Source organism: Myodes glareolus, chromosome 11 (assembly GCF_982192425.1).
Source record: "Myodes glareolus chromosome 11, mMyoGla1.1, whole genome shotgun sequence".
NCBI classification, from domain to species: Eukaryota; Metazoa; Chordata; class Mammalia; order Rodentia; family Cricetidae; genus Myodes; species Myodes glareolus.
Window position 1 is genome coordinate 41754452 of NC_142036.1, and position 22992 is coordinate 41777443.

At 48.7% G+C, this 22992-nt stretch overlaps 1 protein-coding gene and 1 long non-coding RNA gene across 2 annotated transcripts in view; one reads left to right on the forward strand and one right to left on the reverse strand.

Annotated features, from left to right (window-relative positions):
- The first annotated feature begins 2256 nt into the window (after positions 1–2256).
- Positions 2257–22992, forward strand: part of Mideas (mitotic deacetylase associated SANT domain protein) — a 67429-nt gene continuing 46693 nt past the window's right edge. Inside the window, exon 1 of the mRNA XM_048449137.3 lies at positions 2257–2377. The gene's annotated coding sequence lies outside the window, so the exon portion shown is untranslated. The remainder of the gene's footprint in view (positions 2378–22992) is intronic.
- LOC125409959 (uncharacterized) lies at positions 4247–16125 on the reverse strand. The gene is made up of 3 exons (XR_007234941.3): positions 15819–16125; positions 14071–14177; positions 4247–4358 (listed from the first exon to the last, which is right to left on the reverse strand). It is a non-coding gene; the product is annotated as an uncharacterized LOC125409959 (long non-coding RNA).

The following is a 22992-nucleotide window of genomic DNA, read 5'->3' on the forward strand; positions in this document are numbered from 1 at the left end:
AGTGTCGGATGCTTGCCTAGCGTGCACAGGGACTGGGTTCAGTTCCCCCACCCGTATCACATGCACACACAAGTGCACACAGAACAGCTTGTGACAAACATTCTTCCTGGTACAATTTCTGTGGGTCAGGCGTCCAAGTTTAGCTTAGCTGAGATGAGGTTGCTAAGTTGCTTCCTGGGCTAAGAGACTTTGGGAGGCTTGGGGGGGGGGGCAAAGGGAAGGGAAGTATAATCCTTTTCCAAACTCACTCAAGTGGTTGCTGTCTGTCTCACTTCCTTTGCTCAGGGCTGTCCTAGAACATGGAGGTTGGCTTCCCCTACAATGAGCAAGACAGAGAGCACCTAAGATGGAAGCCACAGCCTTCTTTCTACACTAGTCTCAGAAGTGGCATCACATCTCTTCTGCCACATTCTGTTTGTTAGAATCGACTCAGTGGAGTTAAGGGGAAGGGATTGTGTAAGGGTGTGAATGCCAGGAGGCAGAGATCATTGGCAGGGAGCTGTCTGCCACATCCTCCACACAATGTCCTGCGACTCCAGCAAATGCCACACTATACGGAGACAAAGCAGTGTGTATGTGCATGTGTGAATGTCAGGCCTTCACACGTTTGTAAGCTGGCTAATTACTCCTGGGCATGCAGAAATACTGAATATTCATGAAGTTGCCACAGAGGATTAGAATCACAATACTGAACAAAGAAATAGTCTGCTCTTGTTTTAGCAAATACGGAGTAACACCATTTTCTTTTGAAGCCTGGTCTTGCTGTAACGAGTTAGTTCTATTCCAAAATTAAAATGGGCAGCACCTCCACCATGCTGTCACTCCATCATAGAGTGATATCACAAAAATGCCAAAGAATTATATTTAAGCCTAATGATATACTCACTTCTTAAACTAATACTATTTTTCTTTCATCATACATTTTGTATTTGAAATGGAACATTAATGTCTCAGTAAAAGTCAGTCAGAATCAGTACATCAGCAGCTGCAACGTGGAGGAACTCATGTTGCCAGGAGAGCTTGGGTCTACGTGCTTCTAATCTTCCAGTAAGTCTGTGGCTTCCCCTGAGCTGCTAAGCAGACTTGGGGTGGGAGGTATTCTGAAGATGTCATTTTCCATCAGCCTCACATCACCTTTTGACACAAAACCTTCACTCAAGCCTGGAGTTTTCTGGGCTTTAGTGAGATTAAGCATGGGACCGGAGGTATGATCAGATCAATGTGTTGGTAGGAGCAGTATTGGGATGGGGTGGGGAGAAGAGGGAAACTTGTCCGGGTTTAGCTGAGGTCTTTGAATGGCCTTTTATAGGTCCCTGTTTTCCTGGGCAAGTTTCAATGGGGCTAAATGTTTCTGTTGGGAAAGCCTTGCCCTGCAGTTTGGGTTGTCTGCTTTTTTTTCTTTTTTAAACCACAGCAAAGGCAAGCCCAGTCCTCTCTGCAGCCTGAGGGAAGTGGGACTCTTTCTTTGGGCACTGCTGTGTGGCTGCTTTGTTAATGCTTACCAGCGACTCAAAAGGCTCTGCTGGTGTAAATTTTAATACGCTGCGAAAAATTATTTTGGGCAATGATAAACTTCAAAATTACTGTCGCCCGAAGCTCCTCCTTTCGGGATCCACCGTGTAAATCACTTTTGGCTTGTGATGACACCCGAATGCATCAGGCTCCAAAGACTCTGAGAGTGCCAAAGGAAGAGGTGGAAATCCGAGAAGAAAGGGAACAGAACGACTATTTCCCAGCCCCGGCTTGGATGATGACATAGTTCCTGAAACACAATGCATGGTAATGTCGTGAGCAAGTACAACCCGCGGAAAGTGACAGAACAACCCGTGCAGACCTTCAAGGGGCCTGAGGACAGGAGATTGGAGTTTGAAGTAGGCCCAGTATTATTTAGGGAAATAGCTCACCGCTTTCACACATGATCTCCCTAGCCTAAATACCAAATAAAAATCTTTACCTCCTCCTCTCTCCCTCCTTCCCTCCCGACTGAGTGTGTGTGTGGCGGGGGAGTCGGTGGGGGACTTTTTTTTCTCTAGGGTCCCTTGAATTCAACTCCTGCACTCCAACGCCACCTTCCAGACCCAAGCAGGGCGCCTCCGATCTCACTTCCACCGAGCACAGGGGGCGGCTGGAGCGTGGCTCCCCCAGCGGCTGCAGGGCCGGGCTCGGAGGGTCGGGCTGGAACCGGGGCGCGGGCGGGGCAGGAGGCTGCAGGGCCCTGCGCGCCGCCGCGTTAGCTGCTGGGTCACAGCCCGTCCGCGCCGCCCGGCCGGCAAGGAAGTGACGACTGCGTCGTCCCGAGAGCAACAAAGTTTGAGTCTGCGGGTCGCGCTCGCCCGCGTCCCGCGCCCCTCGGACTTGCCGGCGATTCAGCGTGCTGGTGAGTCGTAGACACCGCGTGTCCTTCCCGCCGCGGGGGCGCAGACGTCTAGCTTGGGGAGGACCCGGGGTTCGTTCCGGCTTGGCGGCGCGGGCCGGGCCCTGGGGCGCTGGGGGTGGGGGTGCAGAAGACCGGCAGAGCGGCGGAGACTTGGGCCAATGTTGCGCCCCTGAGGTTGCTTTGCCCCGGGACCGGCCCGACTCTTCGGGAGCGACTTCTGAGAGCAGAGATGCCTGGAAGGGGCCTTCCAGGACCTGCATCCCGAGCTAGCCCTCCACCCTGCGCCCCATTTCTCTATGCTACGAGCTACCGCCTTTCCAGCTTTTCCCGGTGTTTCCCTGGGAAACGTTCCCTTCCTCTACGCAGCCCTCCACCAGGTTGCAGGAAGGAAGTTACAGGAACTTTCCCTCTACTTTTGTTTGCTCGGCCTTCCAGTGACGAAGAACCGAGCAACTCAGAAGTTTGGGTCAACAGTTCTATCCATTTCCAACAAACAAAACCCGAGTTGTTCCCAAACCTCCTTAAAACAAGCCCCTCCCGACTCTGCACTCTTCCTCTCTCCCCGCCACGCCCCGAACCCAACAGTAAGCTCTCTAAGGCCTAACACTTTGCAATTTAGCCATAAAAACTGTCAGCACACCCACGTACATATGTGAGTGTTTTCTATATAAAACCCAGAAAGCCGCTTCCAGTGGACTCCGTCGCATCTTGTTCTTTTCTGTGTTCTAAAACTGCTAGGGCTGCAGGAATGTGCCTGCGAACTTTGATGGTGGTTCCTACAGTCCTCCATAGCCTCGTGGCTTTGGATCTTTAAAAAAAACAGCTGAGAAGTTTATGACATCTTTTCAGAGTGGCGAGGGTCTTGGCGAGTCCGTGAGGCTGGCGCCCAGGCTCCCTGGTTTGTGCTGGAAGCTGCAGCTGCGGCAGGGACATGGTGATGTGTGCAGGAATGTGTACAGGCCGTGGACGCTTGGAGATGGGATGTCTAGAGGTTGAATGGTGAAGTCCCTAGCAGCAGCTTCCTGCCTGCCTGTAATTACAGCGTGATTGCACAGTCAGGCTTTGTTGGCGTGGATGTTTATACACATGCTGTTGTGCAAGATCTTGTGGTGGTGGTGGTGGTGAACAAAACGCAGATTTGCATTGCAAATGCTCACGACAGATCTGGGCCTGAGCTACAGTCCCTGAATTCTTTTTACTCTTTAACTTTGGCTGGTTGATTTGTTTCCTTGCCTTTCCTTTACCCTCTGATAACTTGCTGATCTCCTGAGAGTTCGGAGCCTACTCAGGAGAGCAGGCGTTTTTCTAGTACTTACTATAGACTATCCTAGGCAGTCCGAACATTGTGCCAGGAACTATACCTTCATTTGTCCTGGAAAATGTGGGATGATGTCAGCAGGAAAAGGAGATAGGAGATGACTATCAACCCTGCCTTAACGGAAAGGCTATTTGAATTAGCAGAATTGCACCGGTAGCAGGATTGGGACTAGCTATAAAGAAGAATCACAGGTCATGTATGTCTGAGCTGGCCAACCAGACTTTGAGCCTTGAAGTATCAGCTGCAGAGATTTAGGTGGGTCCTAATTCCTTTATTGTGTTCTGGGCAAAGGGGAAGCTTGTTTAGTGGCTAAAGGAAATGTGCTGGGCCCTTGAGACTTTGTGTCTGTGCTGTTGATGGGTGTGGGGGAGAGGGTGACTCACGCGTTTTCTCTAGTGCGGTCCCTTTACCTATTTCCCCAGTACAGCCTGCAGCCCAGGCCAGGTCAGGGGTCCTCTGTTTACCCAAATGCTGCTCTGCAGGAAGCCGACTGTTTTTCTGTTGTTGAGAAGAGACACCATAACCAGAGCAACTTATAAAGGAAAGCATTTAATTGGGGACTTAGAGTTTCAGAGGGTGAGTCCATGACCATCATGGTGGGGACCAGTGGTGACAGGCAGGCAGGTATGTCTCTGGAGCAGTAGCCGAGAGATTACATCTGATCTATAAGGAACAGTTAGAGAGAGATGGGAAGACTGGACCTAGTATGGGCATTTTAAAACTCAAAACCCACTCCCAACAACACACCTCCTCGAACAAGGGCATACCTCATAATCCTTCCCAAACAGTTCCACTAAGAAGGGACCAAGCATTTAAATATATGAGCCTGTGGGGGCCATTCTCATCCAGACCACCACAGGGGCCAAAGCCCTGCACATAGAAGGCTAACAAGTTCTTCTCGAGCGCTTCCGCTGTAGGAGAGGAACAATATAATTCTTCTACGACACAGCCAAAAAGTGTGTGCTGGATTTGTGCAAGATTGTCCTTCTGTCACCTCAGATGTCAGTCTTACAGACTGTCCTGGGCTGAAGAGTCACGGGCAGTACTTTTCCCTGTTATGTTACTGTGCGACTGGTTGGTGCCAACTCCCTGAAGGGCACGAGCGGTTCAGCCTCTGCTCAGAGTGTCAGGTACTGGTGCCCCTGGCATGCTAGGGTTCCTTCATAGCTGGTGTCCCCAGCTAAACAGTGGAGTTTCACTTGGAAGCCAACTGTTGGTTTGTCTTGTGCCGGTTGTATGCCATTGGCATAGTGACCGTTTGTTAGACCAAAACATTCGGGCACAGTCCTTGGCAGGTATCTGTGTGCTTTCAGAGACTGGAGGAAGGCGGGTAATACTCAAGCTAGTTCTGGATAGTCTAGTCCCACAGTAGCCGCAGGGGAATAAGATTTAGAACAAAAGCCCCACAACAGTAGGAGTTACCTTGAATTGCGCAATCCCCTTGTTCTAGGGATATAGAATTTTTTTGGAACTTGTCTGTCAAGGTCCTTATCACCTGACCAGAACAGCCTCCGAGAGATCCTAGAGATGCCAAGGTTAGTGGGAGGAGCGTGCTCCCCTCCGACCCCTAGAGAAAGAGAACTGTTCATTTATGATCTTTCCTGTCCTTGTTGTACAACTAGACTATGCCTAAAGACTCTCCTGGTGTGACTGGTGGAGTGGCAGGGAGGGGTCCCTTGCAAATACTGCTCCCTGGAAGTGTGGGGTCCTCTGGAGCAGTCTGCTTCTCCAGTGTAGCCAGTCTGAGCTTCCCACAGAACTTAGGCCCTTCCCCTGGCTTACTAGGCTTTGCCTCTGTTTGCAGAATTCACCCTGCGGTGGTAGCAGCCCAGGCTGACTTCCTCACCTGCCTTACACTAATGCTGTTGTAGAGCAGATGTTGCCACTCTCTCCACAGCCCCGTAAGCGGCACTGCCTGCTGCCTTGCTGTGCACTTAGAAACAGCTCTGAGTCAAAACCTGATGAAGTAACGAATACTTTTATTGCTCCAATAGGAAATGCAGTGTGTGTGTGTGTGTGTGTGTGTGTGTGTGTGAGAGAGAGAGAGAGAGAGAGAGAGAGAGAGAGAGAGAGAGATTATGTAGTTTAGCAACTCCAGAAGAAAAGAACAAAAACAAACAAACAGAACCCCCAAAATGCTCTGGGAGAAGCAGAAGGCCGTTTCTGCAGTGTAAGCTGAAACTGCTATTCCTAGGTCTCTGCTCCCTCTGGCTGCCTCAGGCCCTACACAACGCAGTGTTTTGACATAACAACCTACCTCCAAATCAGGAGGCTGAGCAGCCCTTGCCGAAGAGGACATTCCAGACTCTAAAGAGAGCACTGCAATCGCCCAGATGCTGCGGCTGTCCGTGCTGAACCACAGGCTTGGTTCCTTAGTTCTTCTCAATGAGGCATTTCTTTGTGAGATCCTTAAACCTTCTTTTTCTGGTCCACACGACATAGGGCCAAAGTGTTAGGACTTTGTGTCTTAAGTGCCACTTGAAATACACACAGGGCTTTGAATACATCTCAGACAAAGGGCTGCTCTGTAATCTTCCTTAAATGACTGTTCGCAAGGGTCCTTCCCCCATTCCGCAGTCTTCAATGGCTCCCCACTGTCTCCGTGGTAAGGATCAAACTTCTTCGGGGCTGGTAGTCAGGACCTTCTGCAGAGAGGTCTGGCCTCTGTCGTTCTTCTGTCCTAAATCACAGCCCTGACCCAGTGACCCACTGTGGGTGTTTGTCCAGCCACTGGTGGCAAGCATTTCGGCCTCTCATGCTTTCCTGGAGGCCTGGGGTGCCTCCCTCTTCCTCTCTTCCACTTGGCTCAGTTTTGCTCTCTTCCCGCCCAGTCCGTGTTTCCTTCCTTTAGCGTTTCCCTGCCCCCACCCTGTGGGCTTCTGCCTGGGACTCTGGTAACATCCACTGGGGCCCTTCTGCTGAAGAGAGCCTTGGTCCTGGGGGAAGGGTTTTCAGATTCTCCTTTGAGCATGGCTTCGCTCAGAATAGCTGTTCAGCTTCTCAAATGTATCTTTAGATGGACGAAAATCATCTATTTAGAACTAGTTTAGACACCCTTGTTCTGTATATATAGTCCTCTGCTTACAGGACATCTTGGTAAATATGGTGATGGTGGTGGTCGTGATGATGATGATCTTAGGGATGATGGCAATGGTGATGGTAATGATACAAAGGGCTAGAGTTTAATTTGTTTACTTTTGCATGTAAGCTAAGCCTCAAAACCCATGATTCCAAGTCTTGCAAATACTTCTCCAGGCCTGCCTCCCCTGCTAGCCTTTCTCTGACTCCTTCTGACTTTTCACCTCGTTAATTTTCTCCATGTTTAGCACGACTTTTCTTCTGGATATCAGACAATATCTGTCCAGCCTTGGCTCCCACTCCTCCTTGACCTGATTTGGGTGTTGTCCTGTCCATGATGCCCTGCTGTGCCCTGGGGCCTGTCCCAAGGGCAGAGAGTTTACTTCTAGGTTTGCTTGGCCTTCTGAGGGAACCTGAGGCAAGACTTGAGATGGGCTGTGTCCCAGGTGGCTGCAGGCTTGCTTTGTGCAATCAGGGACTAAGCTATAAAAGTAGGCTAAAGTAGACTACTGAGTCTTGGAGGGGGTGGTCCTGGCCAAGCTCTGACATGGGACTTGATGGGGAGGATTCATTACCTCCACCCAGTTCTCAGGCTGTTACTTGCAACCTTGCCTTGTAAATTAAAAAAATTTTGTATGGGGGCTGGAGAGATGGCTCAGCGGTTAGGAGCACTGACTGCTCTTCCAGAGAACCTGGGTTCAATTCCCAGCACCCACATGGCAGCTCACAGAGAGTACAGTCCCAGGGGATCTAACACCTTCACACCAATGCACATAAAAGTTAAATAAATCATAAAAAAAATTTGTGTGTGTGTGTGTGAGAGAGAGAGAGTATGGGCATACACGTGTGTGACATGGTGCTGTGTGGAGGTCAGAGGTCAGAGAACAGCTTTGAGGTCAGCACTCCCCTTCTACTTTTAGATGGGTTCTCAGGGTCGTCTCTACCTTTACCCACTGAGCCATATCACCAGCCCAAGATTTTTTTTTTTATACTCAAGATATAATTTACATAGTATAAAATACACCATCTAAGGTAGATTCTTTGACATTTTAGTTAGAAATAAAATTTGGTAGAGTCTCCTTCTCCCTCACTTTTCCATTTCCTATTTGGGAAGCTAACAGACATGCAGAGTTCAAAATTCAAATGATATGTTACATGGTATAAAATAAGTCTCAAAATAATCTCAGTGCAGATAAAAGAGGTTGCTATGCATACATGCATACAAACAACAAATATATACACATATAATAAAGAGAATTAGAAAAGTGTACATTAACTATGAGAAAGAAGATTTTTCTTAAGAAGGACACCAAGCCCAGGAGCTATAATAAAATATTAATAAGTGTAGAGGCTGGAGGGGTGGCTCAGTGACAAAGCACTTGCTGAGCAAGCCTGAGAACTGGAGTTTGGACTCTAGTGCACACTCAAGGACATAGTGGCCCATGTGAAATTCTAGCACTTGGAACACAGAGATGAGATCCCTGGAGAAACAGACTCGCTCGCCAGCGAAACCGTGGGCTCTGGCATCAAGTGAGAGACCCTGCCTTAGTATAGAGAAGGTGAAGGGCAATCCCTGACATCAACCTTTGGTCTTCACATGTGTGTGCACACTTCTACACATGTGTACCTGTGCATGTGAACATGAACACACATGCAAAAATGAGAAACTTGATAAATGTGATTATATAAGTTTTGAAGAAGAGGTCCCATCTAACGCTTGTCCTGCGTGTAGCCCTGTGTTTCTCCCTGTTAAACAACTCAACTTGACCTTTTCCCAGCTACTCTTCCCGATGGTAGCCTTGGCCAATAGGGGAAACTGAATCCTTGCACAGGTTTGGGGAATGCTCTATACCAGCCTGTATAGGAAAGGGTTGCTTCCCTTTCCCCAGGGGCTAGACTGTCCTCTGCTGTGTGAGAGCCACTGGCCTCTTACAGAGGAGTTCTTGGATTGTTTCCAGCCCCGCAGCAGCAAACAATGCTGCAATTAATACACCAGAGTCACTTTTGATCGGAAATTCTTTATGGCTCCATACTGGTGGGATTAAGATTTTCATAGAACACCGTTTCTGAGCTGAAGTCAAACCAAATTTAAGTACGCCAGTACTTTTTAGAATCTGCTGTTTCAGGAAATAATGGACTTGGGATCACAACATCGCCTGAGATCAGTGCGGCTAAAGGCTTAGCGCTGCGGAAGCTGTGTGTGCACAAGCTGCCATGTTAAACCAGAGCGCAGAGAGGATGAGATGCCTCTAAGGTCACACAGCTGTTGAGCAGACATTCCATTCCCATCGGCCATCCTGCACCGATCGTCTTAGCCATCACAGGGATCGGTTCCAATATGTCTGTCTCTAAGCCAAAGATTCCTTAGGACAGCACGCAGTATTTAAAAAGAAGAAACTAGGAAGAAAAACCCAAGGGTGGGAGGGCAGTCTTCAGAAAGAGAGCAGGATATGTATTTAACAGGCTGTTCACTGTTGTGTTCTCACTGGTCCCCTCCCCTCTTCTCCCCTTCCCTCCCTTCTCTCCTTTCCCTTCCCCTCCCCTCCCCTCCCCTCCCCTCCCCTCCCCTCCCCTCTTTCTGCTTCCCTTCTCTTTTCTGGGTATGCCACCCAGAACTTCACACATTCTAACAACCTGCTAAGGGTATACCATGCTATACCCTTAGCCTTTAATTGACTTTAATTGCCATATGGGTGCTGGGAGTTGAACCCGGGTCCTCTGGAAGAGCAGTCAGTGCTCCTAAGCACTGAGCCATCTCTCCAGCCCTTCCCCACAAGCTTTCTAACCATTTAGTTGGCCGGCAAAGTGACTTAGTATATTCTAGGTGCAGAATATGGCTTGATAAATACCAGAAAGATAGAGAAACCGTCCCAGCTCCCAAGAGACATGAAGGGAAGGTCCAGCAAGACAGATGTGACATCCTGAGACAGCTGATTAACATCAGGCCAGCGTTAGGGGACAGCTATGGTACTCTCGACACAGGCACGATGGGGGAGGGGTTCAAAGCGGGTCCCATGTGCTCACAGAAACCTTGTGGCCCAGGTGAGATTCAGGCAGGGAAAGGCTACCCGAGGGTGACTATCACCGGGAGGATGGGACTGGAGGGATAGTTGGTAAGAAGGGAAAGAATACAAATATATAGCTGGGTGGTGGTGCACACGCCTTTAATCTCAGCACCCGCAAGGCAGAGGCAGGTGGATCTCTGAGTTCAAGGCCAACTTGGTCTACAGAGTGAGTTCCAGGACAGCCTGGGCTACACAGTGAAACCCTGTCTCAGGGGAGGGGGGAAGAATACAAATATAATTAAATGAACTTCCTTTAGGGAACACCAGGTGTACAGCAGGCGTATTTCTCTTTTTTTTGAAACTGGGTCTTTTGTTGCGTTCAGTCTGTCTTATTGTTCAAGCTGGCTTCTCCATGTGGTGACTAGATCAGGTATGCACCACGATGCCTAGATCATATGAGCTCTTGTTACTGAAATTTGCCTTAACCTGCTCTATTTAAAGAAGACGGTGCAGAAGCCAAGACTGAACACCCGATGAAGAGGGATGTGTGGTGTGAAATGGGGGTGACTTTAAATGCTATCAGATTCTCCGCAGGCTCGAGGCTCTTTAGCCCATGCTTCCCCTTGACTGGAACAAGGGTTTACATGGCTATTCCCCACCCCTTCTATTGTGTTCTATCTTTCCCCCACTTCATTCCCTCCCCTGTACTGCTCTCCTCCTTCCCTTGTAATAAACTTGACTATCTGAATTTGTATCATGTAAATAAATACGGCAAGAGCCCATTGTTGTGTGCCTCTGGGAAGATCATGAGGGCGCTAAGTTAGGACAAAAATATATGGGGTTAAGCCAGAAAAGCTCTTTGAATAGGTACACAGCTGAGAGTGGAAAAGGGACCCACGAGCAGGTTTTCAACTGTAGTTTGTTCACCTACGATGCAGATGAAAACCTTGTGTCTGGGCTGCCTGTACTTGAGGTGGGGCTGAGAGGGTGCACCGCCACATGCAGGGCTGCCTCGCTCTAAGGCTGTGGCCTGCTGTACACCCTCTCCTTGCCTCTACTCCTCCTTGACCTTCCCTCTGAAGGCCAACAAGAGGCTTGCAGAGAAGTGGCCAATCTGAATGTCTGTCTTCTACGGAGTACCCTCTGGGGTACCTTAGGAGCCAGCAGCCATGCCTGGACCTTGTCTCTCTGAGGGGCTCTAGCAGATGGCGTTTCCAATCTGACTTCCCCAGGTGTGGAGAAGAAAATTGGTCCTAGCCATCGCAGAGGTAATCTTGCAGCTGTGTGGTTTCCACGATGTTTTTTTCTCTCCACTGTTTCTCTCACGCTACTCACTTTATGGAGGGCACAGTGATGGAGAAAGTGAGGCACAGTGGTACTCGGGACATTTACAGTCTGTGAGGGGACAGTTGGGCACAAAATCCAAGAGCAGTTAACCCTTAGATAGTTCAGTGTTCAGGACTAGTTAACTCTTTCTGGGTCAAGGGAGAGTGGAGACAGGAAAGGCCCAGGAAGACGTTACACCTTGCAGGGTGTGTGTGCTGTGTCGGCTGCCGTGGAATATTCCATATGAGGCTCACCAGGCAGTTCTGGTGCTCGCCGTTAGTCCCAGGCTTCAGAAGGCAGAAATAGGTGGATCTCTGGGTTCAAGATCAGCCTGCTACACTGAGAAACTTTATCTCGAACAAAACAGAATAAAACAAACTCCACCCCCCCCCACCCTCCCCACCCCCGTGGAAATGAAGGAGAGGCTGCCTGAGCTGAGGAGTCTGAAAGCAAGCAGGCATCTACCCGGTAGCAAAGGGAGCCAGGGCAGTGTAGAGACAGGGAACACTCAGCAAGGTCTGAAGATAGAACAGGTCAGCTTGGGAGTAAATTATGAGTCGCAGAGACCGCTGAGAACTGGTGGACGTGGGCAGCCAGGCCATGGCCTGACTTTCCATGCCAGCAAGAGGCTGGACCGCTCCTGAGACTGTGGGGGAACAACTAGAACTCAATGGGGGAGGGGGGCGATGCCACGTAGGGGTGTGGGTGGATGAGGGTTTCCTTACCGAAGTTCACCCCAGCTGCACCTGGAGATTAATTGGAGGTTGGGGAAGGTGGGCCAATAGGCAGCGCAGAGGAGATATTACAGTCCCCGAGAGAGGGAGAAAGGTGGGAGATGGACTAGGAGACGTCAGGGTGTTGGCTTGGGGGATCCATGCAAGGAAGAAGCTAAACAGTGAGCTCAGATTTCTGCTCAAGACATAGATGGGAAAACTAATTTTAGGGGGAAGTTTGAGCGTGAGTTTAGCCATGCTGAGGTGGCGGAACCTGTGGGGTGTCTGAGAGGGAGACAAACTGGTCTGGGGAAGGAAACCCCCCAAATATGGCTTGTGGGGTTTGGCCCTTCCAGTCCAGTAACCCACCTGACTTTTCACCAGGCTACTTCAAAGACCCAGCCTCTCGGTAAATATGATGGCTGTAATTCTAGACAAGCCTGGCTATCTCTCTAACCTCGTTGGTCTGTTGGATATTTGGGAGCAGATTTTGGGGGGATCACTGGTACATAGAAAGCCGTGGGAGCTCACAGAATAAATGTCATCATCTAAGGAGGAAGTGGGGAGATCACTGGTTAAGGGCTGTGGCTGCAGAGACTGAGAAGGCGGTGAGGTGAAGAAGGAAGAAAACAGGAAAATGAGATGTCAGGAAAGCCAGAGGGAGAGAAAGCCGGGCGTCTGATGAGAATGAGGACAGATTTTGTGTGCGAGGTGAGGGTGCCTTGCACGTCGCGAGACTTCCCATGAGTGTTCCTGAAATTGGGTTAAAGCAAACACGCCATTGGTCAGTGGGAAGCCAAGAAAGAGCGTTGGAAAGATGTATTGGTTAAGGAATTAGGTTGTTGAGGCTTCGCCGTGGAGAGGGACATCTCATGTGATGTGGCTTCTCTGAAAAACGTAGGCCCTCACCCGTCCTGAGATGGTGTGTATGCAGGATGTACAACCTAGGCTTCCTCGGTTCAAGTTCACCTTCCTCTGAGCTGGTGAGGAAGTAGAGGAGGAGGGTCCAAGGCAGTCGGATACTTTTTATTTCTGATACTAATACTTTTTCATAGTATTTTTTAATGCTCATTGGTTTTGCTTGCACGTATGGAGAGGTATTGGATCCTCTGGGACTGGAGTTACAGTTGTGGGCTGCTATGTGGGTGCTGGGAATTGAACCCGGGTCCGCTGGAAGAGCAGCCACTGCTCTTAACTGCTGAGCCATCTCTCCAGTTCTAATACTAATACTTTTTCTGTTGTTGTTTTTGTTTTTTGTTTTTTGAGATAGGGTTTCTCTGTAGCTTTTCCAAAAGCTCTGTAGACCAGGCTGGCCTCGAACTCAAAGAGATTCGCCTGTCTCTGCCTCCTGGGTGCTGGGATTAAAGGTGTGCACCACCACCGCTTTACAATACTAATACTTTTAATGCAGGGTGTTTGTTCAGATTGAGAGCCAGAATTCTATCCGGGCTTTATAACACTTGCCACATTGATTATTCTCAGGTGCCTTTGACTCTTTGGGATGGTTATAGGTGTTTTAATTAGATTCTTCACAGCAGGGGAAAAATAGAGAAAGCTCTTCTCCTCCTTCCCATTCTTCCTCTTGCCTCCCCCCCCCCCCCCACACACACACTCTGGGAATCAAAGCAAGGGTTTTAATGTGTGCTGGCCAAGCAAGCATCCTACATCCTCCACAGAACTACATCCCCAACTGAAATCCAGAGACTTGAGTGAACTGTTTTATGGGCCACAGGAGTCTGTGTGTCGGTGGGGAGAAACTAGGGTAAATTCGGTTCTCGGGCCTACAAATGGATGGTGACCCTAGCAGAATGGAAGAGAAATTTACTGGAAGCTTATCTGGTGTCTCATTGAATGTCCTGGAGGAAGGTTCAGAAATCAATCAGAATTTGTGGGAAGTTGGATAGCCAGAATCAGAGCCACGGTGATGAAGACACTGGCCCGCATGGTACATGGCACCACCCCTTCCAGAATGAGTTCTGAACTTCCCCTGCCTTTGGGTACCACTCAGTCTCTATGCCAGTGGTTCTTAACCTTCCTCATGCTGTGCCCTTTAACACAGTTCCCCACGTCATGGTGACCCTCAACCATAAAATTATTTCATTGCTTCTTCATGGCTGTAATTTTGCTACTGTTATGAGTCAGAATGTAAATATCTGATATGTAAGATATCTGATATGTGACTTCCCAAAGGGATCTCGACCCACAGGTTGAGAACTGCTGCTCTAGGCTGGGCATTCAGTCAGCTCAGCTTACCTTAGGTTTCTGCATGCTTGTTGCTGGTGCCCAGGTGCCAAACTCAAGAACTTGTGGCTTCTCCAGTGGTGAACTTCTGCCTCCCCCTGGGTCTCAGTGCCAGGTGTCTGAAACCAAGGGAGGGGTACACGTGCTAAGTAGACAGATGTCCCGTCTAGTCCAGAGCCCATTCTAGTGTTTAGACTAGGTTGTTTGGAAGTGCTGGATGTGGGAGAGAGACAGAACATCCCTCTTGGGTTTTTAAAACATCCACCTCTTGATCATAATCTTTTTGGACATCTTTCCAAATCTTTAACCTTCGGCTGAGCTTTAGGATTCCTGTATGCTCTGGAGAGTCAAGCGTCTCGTTAGCAACTGGGCTTGTTCTCTGGAACTGGAGCCATTCCAGTGGGGAAGAGTGAGCAGCCCAGCATGTGGGGAGCCCGGTTTCCATTTGGAAACCTTCAGTGCTGCCCCTTGAGAGCAGATGCCAAGGCATGGCGCCCTCTCGGTAACAGTTACGACTTGAATTTTGTTCCTCTTCCAAGGCTGCTGGAGACCCATAGGATCATTAGGAGTTTGGGAGGGTACCGTCTTGCTTTCAGACCTGAGGTTAGTGTTTGGCCTCTGGTTTGGTTTGTGAAACGGTTGAGGTCTCTGGTACCCCATCAGTGGACACCCTGCAGTTCTGAAGATGTCAATCTTGGTTAAATGTTCTACTGAGCTTTTTTTTCCCCTGAGATAGGAGCTAGGGCGTTGTCTGCCTGGGCCCTCAGCATCATCGCCTGTCACATCCTTGTTCAATTTTCCAAAAGTGATTGTGAACTCCAGACCCCTTCTTTGTCCTCACATTATCTCTCTGGAGCAAGGGCTCCTTGACGAAAAAATGTGGTCATTTGGTTCCAGGAACCTTGGACAAATGAACTACTTTCTGTAAAAAAAAAAAAAAAAAAAAAAAAACCCAACAAAAAGAAAATTGCAGTGTTGGATTTAGCGGTGCTTAGCTGTGGTGACCATCAGTAGTAGTTCAGAATTTTCTCCCTGATGCTGAAGCTTAGTGATTAGTGTGGGGCTCAGGATTGCCAGGTTGGTGGGGGAAAGGTTGCCTTCTTGGCCATATTGACTTTGAGCTAATTTACACTGAACTAGCCCCCCCGTCTATCCAGATGAAATAAAATGTGTTAAGAGCAACATTAAAGCGGAAATGAAGCCTCAAGGGACCTGAGTTATTCTATTAAAATACAGCTTTGGTCATGTCACCCTCCTTCACAGCCTTTAGAGCTACCCACATCCTGCAGGAGAAACTCCACCTTCCTCAGAACAGCACCAAGGCCCTTAAGTCCCAGCCCACCTTCCCTTGCGCCCCTATTGCCTTAGCATAATCCTTTCTGTTGGAGGAAGTCCTCCCTGCTCCTGGTTCTAGCACTCCTTCTGCGGTTGCCCTTTGTTGTTCCCTCTGTGTGGAGTGTCTTCCCTGCTCTCTTCCCTCTTGGCAGAGGTCCACAGAGCCAGCTAGACATCACCTGCTTCCACATCGCCCTTTTGAGCCACCTCCTTTCCAGCTGTGAGATGTTGGAGTCAGATGCTGGTGTGCCTGGAGTCTCACTGGCCCAGAATTGTGTCTGGCAGACAGTAGGCGTTTCACAGGGAGGACACAAGGGCAGCCTGAGGGGCTCTGGGTGCGTAGGATGGGACCTGGTGGTCAGGGGCGTAGGAGTGCATGCGGAGTCGGTCACCTTCAGGACGGTGCCCCCTCACCCCAGTCTGACCTGGTGTCTATGACGAGGAACTGGTTTAAAGGCAGCAGTCTTGCCTTCCCACTTGAAGAAGCACACATCCTGGCTGTCCTGAGAGGCCCCTCAGTTCTCCTGCTCGGCAGTCTGCTGGCTCTGCACGGAGGGAATGAGGGAGAACGGGTCAGCCCACTGTTGGGAGAGAGGAGGGCTCTTTCAGAGGAAGGCCCTGCTCAGTCTAGTTGCTCTTCCTGTTAGAGGGTGGGGAGAAACTTGTCTTCCTGACAGTGACTTCAGGGTGTTGCATGAGCCACAAAGCAGAAATGTGGGGCCCTTATGTGTCTGTAAAATGATTTGAAACACATGTGGTCCTGCCCATTTGGAGATGCTGCAAGCCTGTGAATGCTGCCTGCCAGGTGGTTGCCATGGTGCCTTGCTGTGGGAACCAGAGGTCTTGTAGAGGTAGTCCTTCCCCAGATAGACACCTTGGGCCTGTGTGTCCCTTGAAGAGTATCGTGGAAAGCATCTTCCTTACTATGGCTGCTGAACTAGACTGTCTTTTTTTATGATTTATTTATCTTTCATTTTATGTGCATTGGTGTGAAGGTGTCAGATCCCTGGAACTGGATTTTCAGACAGTTGTGAGCTGCCATATGGGTGCTGGGAATTGAACCCCGGGTCCTCTGGAAGAGCAGTCAGTGCTCTTAACCATTGAGCCATTTCTCCAGCCCCTGGACTGTCTTTTTCAAAGCAGAGGCAACCTTGGGCAGAACTCGAGTGCATTGCTTGCTTTCCAGCGGTGAGTGCTTGCCTTACATTGTTCCTGGATAGATTTCCAAACCCCGGAAGAACGTGGTGTTTCCTCTGCCTTTTAGGAGCCCATCCTTGCTCTTGACAGATCAGACCAGGGGCAGCCAGTGTGAGTCTGACGGCCAGAGAGGTTTCAGCTTATTTTAGGATGACCAGTGTGCAGACACAGCCTTAGCCTCTATCTCTGTGGTGCCTTCTCTTCTGTCTTTCCATCCGGCCCTCTAATGTTCAGCCCTCTAAATGTCTCTTTATCATTCTGCATCAATTCTATATCCATATATATTATCAACAAGTCAGTTGTGCCAGCTAATGTTATAGGGCATTCAGTCATGGAATATTACTCCAGATGCCCAACCCACAGGAGAACTGAAAAACATGCACTTTATAACTATTTATTTATTATATGCATTGATATTTTGCCTGCATGTGTGTCTGTATGAGGGTGTCAGATCCCCTGGAACTGGAGTTACGGAGAGTTGTGAACTGCCATGTAGGTGGTGGTGGGGATTGAACCAGGGTCCTCTAGAAGAGCAGCCAGTGCTCTTAATTGCTGAGCCCTCTCCCCAACTCCAGAAAGCATGCATGTTAAGAGTAGATCCAGGGGGCTGGAAAGATAGCTCAGTGGGTAAGAGCGCGTGCTGTACAAGCATGATGACCTGAGTTTGGATTCCAACACTCCCATAAAAGGTTGGGCCTGACCATATATATTTTTAAACCCAAGTCTGGGCATGGCTGGAGAATCACTGAATCACTGGGACATACTGGCTGTGCACACACACACAGACACATGCACACACACACAGACACATGCACACACACACAGACACATGCACACACACACAGACACACACAGACACACAGACACACACACATACATTGGTAAGGGGTGATAGATATGTGCAAAGCTCTGAGTTTAATCCTAGCACTGGATGGCAGAGGCGGGGTGAGGGGAGTGTACCCTATTACTGGAGTTGAGAGTATTGTCAGGAGAACTTTGGAAACTAGACAATCCTGGTAACTCACAGGGAACAATATATATTTTTAAATACCAAGCTTGAAGCTGTAAGAAAATGCTAATTACCTTTCACCTATTAGTGCTGCTCTTGGGAATTAATTCTAAGGAAATAGTTCTGAAAAAGAATAGAGAGTTATAAGCATGAAGATATGTGTGGCAATGTTGTTTTAAATTAGCAAGGGGCTGGAGAGATGGCTCAGTGGTTAAGAGCACTGGCTGCTCTTTCAGAGGACCTGGATTCAATTCCCAGCTTCCACATAACTGTAACTCCAGTTCTAGGGGAGGGGACCCAACGCCCATGGCAAAAGCACAAGTACACATTGAAAAGAAGAAGAAGAATGGGAAACTAGGACAGATTAGGGTTTGTCTGTTGCAAAGGACAGTCTAATAAAATAACAAGAAAACTGTTCACGGCTTCAGGGTTTCATATGACTACATGATTTATGATACCTGGACTCTGGGAAGTATTGTGCTGCATTAATATGAAGATGATGCTAATTCATGGGAGAATGTGGATACATTTTGATGAAAATAAGTGGACCGTGAAACTGCCTGTGTATGTACTAGGTGAATGCATAAAGTCTTGAGTGCTTGGCCATAGTATGAATTGACGTAATGCAAACGCTGGGTGTAGGTGAAGAGGTTATGCTTGGAGAGCTTGTGTATTTGATGTATAGCGTTTACACTTTTCAAAAGCTTAGGCTGCAACATCAAAGACTATGGGAATGGGTGGGAAAGTCGGGGAGGGCCTCGGAGCCTCCCATCTGTTACCACCAGAAAGGCCCAACTGCTCTGGCTTATCAACCGCTGTCGCTGCTTGCTGGGGCTGGGGAATTCAGACTGGCCTGACCGCACAGGCTGGCTAGCTGTGTAACCTCAGGGCTCACAGCGTGAGGACCTTGCCTCCTGTTGTTTCCGCAACCCCAGGTGGCTCAGAGACCCAGAAGGTCGCTCACAGCTGAGTTTCCAGGGAACCAGCCAGCAGGATGAGCATATAGCCCTGGAGACTCCGAGCCACCCACTCACTTGCAAGCCCTAGCCACAGGTGGCGAGAGCCAGCTCTCTCTTCTGCACTCCCTAATTGGTAGCGGGAGGGAGGGTGAGCTCCGCCAGCTGACCTCCACAGCCCAGCGTCAGCCAGGTGGGGCCCTAGTGAGGTAGTGTCTTGGGTGTGTCCGCTGTTGTTCACGTTTTAGTATTAAACTTGGAGTTTGCTGTTCTTTAGTGCTGGCCAGATGAAGCCTCCACCTTCCTCCAATCCACCTCTGGCTTATCAAAGAGGGTGTCTGCATCCCCATATTGTCACCAGCTTGCCACTTAGTGCTGCGCTGCAGCTGAGAGCTGCCCTTTTCCAGACTACCTTGTTAAATTGGGGCATTTTTGAGTTTGCGGTGCCCTGACAATGGCCCTGCCGCTCTCAGATAACCCCTTAGGTGTAGTCTCCTCTTCAGAGTGGGGAACTTTCATGGCACTTGCTATTTTTGTTCAGAGACCCTTTCTTTGTCCTTTTCTTGTGACCAGCCCAGGATTGTGACCCCAGCAGGAAATGGAGACTCATTGGCGGGCTTTTGAAGTCTTAGGGTAGGTGGAGCTACAGAGCTCTGGGTGGATCTTGATTGGGCAGGTCGGAGCTTGCTAAAACAAGGGCCACTGTAACAAAACTTGGAGAGGGGCTTGGTTCTGTCCAGGCCTATCTAGGACCCTGTTGTCTTAAGCATTGTCTGTTAAAACCAAATTGCAGAACTGTCAAAGACCTGGGAGTTGTTTGGTCTGTGATCAGATTGAAGGCCTTGTGGCTGGAGGTTTGCCAGAGTCAAAGAGGAATTGGAAGAAGTGTGGGTTCACGGCTTGCCTGGAAGCTCATGAGGGATAGTCGGGCTAGTTTCATGTCTTCTGGGACAAGTAATGCCCGTGAGTGTGAGTAGAGACAGGGTCCATCACTTCCTCCTGACACATGGTGTCCCTTCCTAGGTGCTCTGGCTCCATCCTCACCCTACCCCGACAGTGAGCTCGGTTCTGCTCACTGATAGTGATTGAATATTAATTACTGCAGGATCTAAGTAGCAGGCCATCTTCCTGAGCTCAGGACCAGCCCATCTCAGTTCCCTAATTTAGAGACCACGTGTGTGCCCCAGGGTTGTCAGCTGCTCAGTTGTTTTTTTTTTTTTTTTTTTTTTTGAGCTTGAAACACATTTCCATAGAAACAATGCTATAAATGGTTTCTGGGTTCCTAGGCTAGCCCACAAAGAGCCCCGGTATCACCTTCGAAGCTGCTGCACTGTGGTATTAGTAAAATTGAGAGCACTCATACAGAGATAAGAGTCAGCATCGAGAATGCTGAAGGTTAAATGGTGTGGTTTATTTGGGTGACTTCATTCCTGCTGTGGCAGGTGTCTTTCAGAGCTGTCCAGATAAAGTTCTGGGGTCCTTCTGCCCACGACCCTTCTCTAGCAGTTTGGGTTCCTTTCTTGTCTCCATCCAGATGCCTGGGGCTTGCGCTTATTTGTGGCCCTGGATCCTGTACCTTGAGAAAGTCTGATCTACGGCTCCCCCATCCTGGGCAGGATCAGCATCAACCCTTGTTATTTAAACTGTCCTCATCAGTCTGATAGGACAAACATTACCCAGCAACAATTTGTACTGTTCAGACTTCTCACCTGATTGTGTCTGATGTTCCCGTGGGCGTCTGTTTGCAAGTTTGCCTCTACACATTTCTTTGGGCTAATTTTGTCACTTCACGTGACTTCCTTGGATTGGTCGGTGTATTGAGCCCATTCACATTTCACCCTGTTGCTGTATCAGACCACAGTCGAAGTAGACTTCTCTTCCTTGGCGCGATACACAGTTGCCGTGAACGTCTCCGACTGTGCTGATGGTATTTTGGATTGTTTTCATAGTCTCCCAATCATAATTACCCGATCAGAGTCTTAGATTCTTGCAGCACAATGTCAGATCCCATTCTAGGAAGGGTTAAGCAGATTACTGTAACCCGGCAGTGCGCACATTGGCTGCTTCCCCACAACCCTCCCAACAGCAGCTTTCTTGTCTTAAATATTTATTTATTTTCAAGTTGACTCAGCTGTAATGGGGCCTTAATGGTGTTCTAATTTGCATATCCTAACATCGCTGCTGAGACTACATTTTCCCTCCTGTTGATTTGCTCTCTGTGTTTCCGCCTGTGTCAAACCCTGCTCACCTCCTTCAACTGCAGAAACCCCAGTTCACCTGTATCGCCTGTCTTTCTCTTGGGAAATCCAAGCTCCTTCCTCCTTCCCCGCCTAGGTGGGGCCTACTTCACAACCTTGTCTGATTCACGCTCACACCTGAGGGGTTGACCACTCTGGTGACTCTGGCCTTCATTCAGCCTTTGAGTGCTGGGGTACAAGGCCCTGGGGGAACCCTGAGATAGAGGTGGAAAGGCAGGAGGTTAAAGGGGTGCAGGGGCTTGTCTGGGGAGCTTCAGCAAGAGGCTCAGAGGTGACCTGCTTGGAGGGTGGTTGCCCAGAGAGTGCCTGGAGAGAAACCTCAGGCTTTAGAACTGGAGAGGGCCCTAGAGGTCCTCTGGCCGAGGGGTTATGCCCTTAAAAGGCCAGCGGGGAACTGGGAAAGTGAAGTGACAAGCTGGTGCAAGTGGGACGATAAATGGCAGTAACCCATGACCTGGGAAGGATCAGGAAGAGCATTAGAGTGTGTAGTGTGTCTGTCGAGTGTCTCCATGCCTCCTGCAGTACCTCTCTGCTCCAAGGAGAACTAGATGTAGTCAGTGCTCCAACTGATTGTTTTCTGTTTGTTTGTTTTTTGTTTTTTGCTTTTTTTTTTTTTTTTTTGAGACAGGGTTTCTCTATGAAGGCTTGGCTGTCCTGGAACTTGCTCTGTAGACCAGGCTGGCCTTGAACTCACAGAGATCTACCAGCCTCTGCCTCTGGAGTGCTTGGTTCAAAGGCAGTGCCGTCGTGGCCTGGCTGCAACTGTTTTTTGTTTGTTTGTTTTTATGGCAAACCAGAACCCCTGATTTTCAGTTTAAATATCCTGATTTATTTAAAATTTTTTGAGGTGCACTTATTTTTACTTTATGCCTATGGAGATTTGCCTGCAGGTCTGTCTGTGTACTAGAGTGCCCAACGAGGCCAGATGAAGGCCTCAGATCCCTAGAACTTGAGTTACAGTTGGTTGTTAGCTTCCATGGGAGTGCTGGGAATTGAACCCAGGTCCTATGAAAGAGCAGTCGGTTCTCTTAGCTTTCAAGTCATTTTTCCAGCCCCTAAATCTCCTGATTAAAAAACAAAAACCTTGGCAGTAAAGTCATTTAAAAATAAAAGATAATATGTGTGTCAGATGAAATATCTCTGTGAGGAAGAATGGCTTACCACGCTCCACTCCACATCCCCTCATTTTATTCAGCTTCCTGATTTGGGAAACACAGAATCTGTGTCCAAGGTCGAATTCCATCCGTGTGACCTTGGGAGAGCAGCTTCGCCCTTCTCTAACCTCAGCTTCCTTTTCTATAAAATGGGGGTAATGGCTTCCTCCTAGGGTTGAAATGTTGGGCATGTCGTAGATATATGTGTTAGGTAGGTCCTGTGTGGGATTATCCAGAAAGTTGAGGAAGAATCAAGCTTAGGTCTTTGCTCGAGTTTCTCAGTCTGGAGTCTGTCCCATATCCTATAGACCTGCTTTCATTGGGATTTCTTGAGGTACCAGGACACAGGAGTCTTTCATTTTCATGGAAAATTGTAGGTTACTTTATTAGAACCTACCAGCTACCAAGCTTAGTTACGAGCCCTCGTAACCCAGTGGACTTCATGTTGTAGGCTCTAGGACCCAGAAGACCACATGTTAGTAATAATAATATCATAAACCCCTGAACCTAAGGAACCATTGATTCCCATAAGTACTATTATTTTGTGTCAAGTTAAAAAGAGAAAATGGGGCTGAAGAGTTGGCTCAGCAATTAGGAGTGCATACTGTTCTTGAAGAAGACCTGAGCTGGGTTTCCATCACCCATATCAGGTGGCTCACACCACTTGTGACTCAGCTCCAGAGGATCCAGTGCTTTTCTCTGGACAATCTGGGCCCCTGTACTCACATGCACATACCAACACACACTTTAAAAATAACAAAATAATAAAAATTTTAGAAAGAGAAAATTCTGGCAATTGAATCATACATACAGGCCTATAGACCTGGTACTGAAGGTGAATTAAAAGCATGGCTTGAACCCAGGAGTCAACATAGTAAGACCTTCTCATACCTAGAAACCAAAATCCAAAACCCAACCAAACCAAACAACTGCAGCAAATACACGCTATCCATTGTCATGAGCATCCTGGCTTCAGAGTGGCTAAAATGGGTGGAATATACATCATAGAACCAGTGAAATAGAAC